This window comes from Tupaia chinensis, unplaced genomic scaffold, assembly GCF_000334495.1.
Source record: "Tupaia chinensis unplaced genomic scaffold, TupChi_1.0 Scaffold000235_1, whole genome shotgun sequence".
NCBI lineage: Eukaryota > Metazoa > Chordata > Mammalia > Scandentia > Tupaiidae > Tupaia > Tupaia belangeri.
This window is the reverse complement of record NW_006159713.1, coordinates 819,763-826,853: the sequence shown is the minus strand read 5'-3', so window position 1 is coordinate 826,853 and position 7,091 is coordinate 819,763. Positions and strand designations below refer to the sequence as shown.

Sequence of the window (7,091 nt, the reverse complement as noted above, 5' to 3'; positions counted from 1 at the left end):
GAAAGAGGAGAGGCACTGGATATATGTTCTCTAGGCCTTTTAGAAAACATGGAGTGGTTCTTTTGGCAACATACATGGGAATCTACAAGGTGATATTACAGACATCAAGGGAATGGGTACTGTTCAAAAAGGAACGCCCCACAAATGTTACCAAGGCAAAACTGGAAGAGTCTACAATGTTACCGAGCATGCTGTTGACGTTGTTGTAAACAAATAAGGGCAAAATTCTTGTCGAGAGAATTAATGTGCGAATTGAGCATATTAAGCATTCTAAGAGCAGAAATAGCTTCCTACAACGTGTGAGGGAAAATGATCAGGAAAAGAAGGAAGCCAAAGAGAAAGGTACCTGGGTTCAACTAAAGCGCCAGCCTGCTCCACCCAGAGAAGCACACTTTGTGAGAACCAATGGAAAGGAACCTGAGCTTTGGGAACCGATTTCCTATGAATTCATGGCATGATGGGTGTTAAAAATAAACTAATCTAGGACTGTTCAGCGCGACGTCTCCAGCCATGAGCCAGTTTGGTACCCGGTTAGTGGGAGCCACGGCAACCCTGTCGCCGCCGCTGAAAGCTCGCAACAATGAAAACCTTGACAAAATTGATATGTCTTTGGATGATATCATCAAATTGAATCAAAAGGAAGGAAAGATGCAGAATTTTCCAAGACTGACTAGAAGACTCCAGCAAAGTGGTGTCTGGCAATTCAGGATGAGAGTGAGGTGGGGAATCCAACAGAATTCTGGTTTTGGTAAGACTAATCTAAGCCGCAGAGGAAGAGTAATGCCTGGAAAGAGACGTCCTTATGGAGTTATCACTGGCCTTGCAGCTAGGAAGGCAACTGGAATTCGAAAAGGAATTAGCCCTATGAATCGTCCACCTCTAAGTGACAAGGTAAAATAATGACTTAACCCTGGGTTGGATAACCTTTTCCTTTATTTGCACTAATACTTCTGCGAATGAGCTTGAAAGAACATTTTATTTTATTTTAATTTTTTATATACTGTAGGGCTTATATAAAAAATTTAATAAGCAAATACAAATGATGAAATGGAAATAAGTTAAGTCATCAGAAAGACACTCGTCAGGCAACTTTTCTTTTCAGAAGAGGTCTGAAGGTTCAGGCCCAGTCGAACACAGAACAACTACTAGACGATGTAGTAGCAAAGAGAACTCGTCAATGGCCATCTTCTACCACAACTGGAGGGATTTTGACTGTATCCATTGATAATCCTGGAACATTGCAATGTCCAGTAACTCAGAAACCACGATTAACTCATACTGTTGTACCCTCATTCTTAACAAAACGGGAGCAATCTGATACAAAGAAAGTTCCTAAAGGTGTCCCCCTACAATTTGATATCAACAGTGTTGGAAAACAGACAGGGATGACTTTGAATGAACGATTTGGGATCCTGAAAGAACAAAGAGCTACTCTCACGTTCAACAAAGGAGGAAGTCGTTTTGTAACAGTGGGATAGAACTCATCCATGTCAGAAGGACTTTTGATTGATGACTGTGAAAAGTTGAATTGCTTGAAGAGTTCATCACATAAATTCAAGAAACTTCAAAATATTCACAAGCCTAAATAACTCTTTATTTTTATTTTTGAAAATTTTTTAAACATCTGTTTAAAAAAAAAAAAAAGAAACCAAGAAAGAAAACAAACAAACAACACCCTAAAGAATAACAGGGAATATACCTATCTGTTCTTAAAGATTTCTTGGTTGGTCCAGACAAAACAATTCTGTATTTGACTTCTTTGGTTCCTCATGCAGCAGAAAGACAGAAAGATAGAAATGGGTTATTTTTATGATAGAGATACCTCATTGCCTTTGCCCATTTTTTTCCATTTCCTTGTCTTAGTAAATCTTGGTCTTCAGAAATGTGAGTAGGTCCCATTATTGCTGTCACTTATTCTTTAATGGTGTGTTGTGATAAGTACAGTTCCCTTTTCTTTATTAGAGATATTTAAGAAACATTAGAATTCCAGTTTTGGGTTTTAAGATTTATGGGAATATCTGGAACTTGGTGCATTTTTCAGGTAGTGTTATGTTAATCTCCCCACCCCAGTTGTAAATCTTTAGTGCTGAACTTTTTACAAGAAATGTGGCTCTAGGCATTAGTTCCAATTTAAAATATTATTCAAAGGCTATAAGTGCGTATTTACAAAGTTACCTGATAAAGCCTTGGAAGAGAAGGTCTAATATCAAAATCTTACAGTCTATGTTTAGTAAATGAAGAAAGCATGAAAGGAAGTAGCAAGTTGAAAGATAAGTAACCGAGGTGAAAAACTTCAAAACGCAAGTCCTAGGTATACTATTTGGATTTAGTGTAGTTCTGAATCTAGTGTCCACAAAAAAATTCTTCAGATATATTAGAACAGTAATTAAAATGGATTGAGTCAGTTTAAATATTTTAATAGTAAAATTAATAGCCATATTAATTTTATTTTAAAACTTAATTATTTAAAAACTTTAAACTTGGGGTCAGCAAATGGCATGGTGGTTAGGTTGCTGGATTCCCATATTGCCGACCATGGTTTGAGTCCTGGACACGGCAACTTGAAAATCATGCCAGGTGTGTGCAGGTGTCCAAAATCTCAAGAGAAGAATAAAAGAGAAGGGATTGTGGTGAGGTCACCTCCTCCCTCCCCCCCACCACCCCGGGGGAGATGATTTCTCACTTTGTCTCTCTCTGGCAAGTGCATGTGCCCTATGACAAAAACTTAAAAAAAAAATTTTATAAGCTTTTAGGCTTGCTAAATAAACAATTTACAGTTCCAGAAACAAAAATATACTTGTATATGTCACAAAAAAGTGTGAAATAACAGTCAGGTTACATTGTAAACTTGTGTACCTTTTATTCTGATTTCTTGTACAGTATAAAGCTCAGGCATTTATGGGGAGAAAAGGACTATTTCCATTTCCTCTAGAGGAGTGGGAAGAGTTAGTTTGTTGTGCCAAGGTAGTGCTAAGAGTGCTCAGATAGTTGTATACTATGAATTACAGTATAATGCCAAAAATGCAGAAAAATATTTCAGCTCTTAGTTACAAGTTTGATTATTTTGAAGCTCAACCTTTTGGTTTGCTATAATGTTTAAACCTCTAAGTAGGTGTTTGTTTCTCTAGAATATATTATTGTTGACTTTTCCTATAAAACAGGACATTATGTTATATCTCCTGCCTGCCTTGAGTTGTGTTCTAGACTTTATAGTTGTCTCTATGCTCCTTGGGTTACTTACTGGTTTATACTGGCTATGGAAAGTTATCAATAACAATTTCATACTATACCAAAAAACTAAATCTGATCCTTAATATCTGATATTTTGCCAGTGCTTCTACTGATAAGTGATATTTTGGAAGGCAGGCACAGAATTTGAAAATAAACTCTAGTCCACAGAGGTGGCAAAGGACTCGTAAAACTTTTGCAAGTACAGATACTTATATTTGATCCCAGAATAATACATTTTAGACTGGTTTAGGGCTGCTGGTAGCTAACTTTAAAGAGAAGGAAAGCAACTGAACACAAGTTTGCTGTCTTTAGAACCGTTTGTAAAAATATGATATAAAGATGTTTTCATTTTCCTTTTGTTTTAAATATGATTGTACAAAGCTTTTATTAATGCCAGTTTTGGTAAACCTTGAAAATAACCCCAAATATTGACATTAAGTGCATCATATAACAAGTGTCTTTGTTTGGTATATTAAACTTTTGTTCTCATGCAAAAAAAAAAAAAAAACTAATCTATAATCTGTTTAAATAAAAAAAGATCAGTGGCTGCTAGGGTTTAGGAAGACAAAGGATTTTTAGAGCAGTGATACACTTCTGCATGTTCCTATAGCAGTGGACACATGTACAACACCAAGAGTGAACCCTAATGTAAACTATAGACCTTGGGTGATAATGGCATGTCAATGTAAGCTCAACAATTACAATGATTATACCACTCTGGTGCTACATGTTGATAGTAGGGGAAACTGTGCATCGGTGCAGGCAGGAAGTTTGGGGGAACTCTCTGTACTTTCTGCTCTGTACTTCTGTTTGCTGTGAACCTAAAATTGTTATAAAAAAATAAAATCTATTAGAAAGAAAGAAAAAAAAAAAGGCCAGCTAATGGCATAGTGGAAAAGGCAGCTGGATCCTACACAGCCAAATGTGTGGTTAAGGCAGCTGGATCCCACATGCCAAGTAATGAGAATGTGAGAAAGGAGGAAGTAAACTATGTGTGATCCAGGATTAGAGACATAAAGGAGGTCATATTAGTGGTATTCCTTCTTGAATCTCTGAAGCTATTTGGATATTAAGAAGCTCCTTTATATAATATTGTTGAGTGACAGTATAAAACTATAGCTTCAGACTCATAAAGTTGCTTAAGACGGCCGAGTCCACTGATTGAGGCTGACTGGTTCTGCTCCTGAGTGCATGTCCATAATTAGGCCAACTTCCTTGCATCTTGCACTTCAATGTGAATATGAGAATATCGGATTAGATGATTTTAAAGCCACCTGCACTTTGAAAATTTGATTCATTTATTTCCATTTTTCATTTTTTGTATTTATAATCAGAAAATGATAAGTTTTCAGGGCCATTGTCACACAAGACCCAATTACTCTGGAGGAAAGATAGCTTTGAAAGTCAAGTAGTGACTTATATTGGAGAATTAAGACAAAAGGTGTTGCGGGCCTAGTGACTTGTGTAGAAAATGTATTCAGTCAGACTTCAGCCATCAAACTTGGCAGTGCTCTGTATTTCACAAAGGAGAGATCTGGAGCTGATGGAAGATCTATTGTGATTTACACAGAGAGGTTCTCAAGGATAGATTCCCCCTCACCCATATGGCAGAATTGAATGAACAATTCAGTATGCACATTCCAAAGGCACACAAATAGAACAGAAGACATATGACGATCTTTTATACACACATACATTACATACGCGTTTGCATATGTATATAATATATCATCTCTTAATGTTTCTGTTTTACTGGAGAATGCTAACACATTGATTGCTAAAGTAAGAAAAAAGGAAATGAGGTAAATTGTACACCCTAATAAAGTTTCTGCCATATTTCATTGGCTAATGCAAATCACATGACCATACTCAACCCCAGTAAGTAGAGCTGACAGTTCTACCATATGCCTAAAAGAAGGAAAACCAGAAATAGTTGGTGAATGAGCACCTAACATTTTTTAAAGAATTTTTTATTTTATTTTATTTATTATTATTTTTAATTTGACCAGAGAGAGAAAGGGAAAGTGAGAAAGCAAGCCACCAGGTTCAGGACTCAAACCTTGGTGGCCCATGTGGGAGTGCAGTCCTCTAACCATTATGCCAACTACCAGCCCCAGTCACCTAACGTTTTATTATATGCACTGCAGGAGAAAATTAATGGCAGGGTTAAAGGAACGTTTTTATCTAGTATTGTTTCCCTTCAACCTGAAGAACTTCCTTTAGGATTACTTATTTGTAGAGCAGGTCTGCTGGTGACAAATCCCCTTATCTTATAGAAAAAATTTTTCATTTTGCCTCACTCTCCTCACTCTTTTTTGCTGGATATAAAATTATGATCTGACCTTTTTTTCCTCTCCACATTTTAAAGATATGGTTTCACTGTCTTCTTGCCTCTGTTATTTTTTTTCTTCTTCTTCTTTTTTTTCATTTTTTTGAGAGAGGTATTTTTTTCTGTTTTTTGTTTTGTTTTGTTTCGTTATAGGGCGCATGTGCTTGCCAGAGAGAAAGAAAGAGAGAGAGCGAGAAATCACCCCTCAGGTGGGATGGCCACACCACAATCCCTTCTCCTCCATTCTCCTCTTGGGATTCTGGGCAAGCACACACAAATGCCCAGTGTAAGTTTCAAGCCACTGGGTCCAGGACTTGAACCCCATTCAACCATGTGGGAGTCCAGAACCTTAACCACTATGCTACTTGCTGGTCCCTCTGTTCATTTATTTTAGATCTTTTTTTCCCCTCTGTACTCTCTAGATGAGATAGTTTATATTATTATGTCTTTAATTTCACTAACTCTTCTGCTATCCGTAATCTGCTGTGCATTTTAAATGCCAAGCATTATTTTGGTTCTAAAATATTTACTTGGCGTGGGTTTTGTTTTGTTTTGTTTTGTTTTGTTTTGTTTTTGTTTTTGTTTTGTATTGTTTTGTTTTTTGAGAGAGAGAGAGAGAGATTTGCTATAGGATGTGTGTACTCACTGGAGAGACAGAGAGACAGAAAGTGAGAAATCACCTCTGGAGTGGGGGTGCAGAGGGTGGCCATACTACAATCCCTTCTGCAGTCTTCTTTTGGGATTTTGGGCACACACGCACATGCACCCAAGCACAAGTTTCAAGCCACTAGGTCCAGAACTCATACCACAGTTGCCCATGTGGGAGTCCAGTGAAATAACCACTGCGCCATCTGCTGGCCCCCTAGTTGGTTCTTTTTAACTGTTTCTATTTCTCTGCTAAGATTTCCTATTTGTTTTGTTCATTACAAGAATATTTTCTTTACATCACTGAGCATCATTAAAATAGCTGCTTTGAGGTCCTATCAATCCCAGCATCTGGGCCATTTTGAGGTTAGTCTCCACTGGTTCTTTTCTTTGACTTGTACAGTACCAGAAGCCAACTCGTTCTGACCAATAGCAAAAACAAGCACTGCAGCGCCACCCTTGGGTCATTTACCCAGTCATGTTCCCAGAGTACAACTGGGGGTGGTGGGCAAACCACTCTGTTTTCCCTTAGCAGCAATGGAACGGAGGCAGGTGGGGAGGCAGGACTGTGGGATTATCTATGGCTGCCTGAAAGTTGGAAATAATTCTGCTTCCAGGAAAGGACTAAAAACAGTGCTTTGGATTATCGTGGACAGAACATGAATGATGTAGAAAAAAAATCACTCAATGGGTTCCTGACTCTTATATCCTGAATCATCTTTTATTATTATTATTATAAAAAATAATTAAAATAAGAGCCAACCGCAGAGAGAAGAGTCATTGCTGGTATTGACTGATTCCAAACAAAGATATATGTAGTGTGTGAAGAAGAAAAGTATGGTGACATAAACTGTTTGATCCCATCTTTCTTCTTAAAAAGTTAGAC

At 37.4% G+C, this 7,091-nt stretch overlaps 1 pseudogene; it reads left to right on the top strand.

Annotated features, from left to right (window-relative positions):
• The first annotated feature begins 466 nt into the window (after window positions 1-466).
• Window positions 467-958, top strand: LOC102477131 (UAP56-interacting factor pseudogene; annotated as a pseudogene).
• The last annotated feature ends 6,133 nt before the right edge of the window (window positions 959-7,091 follow it).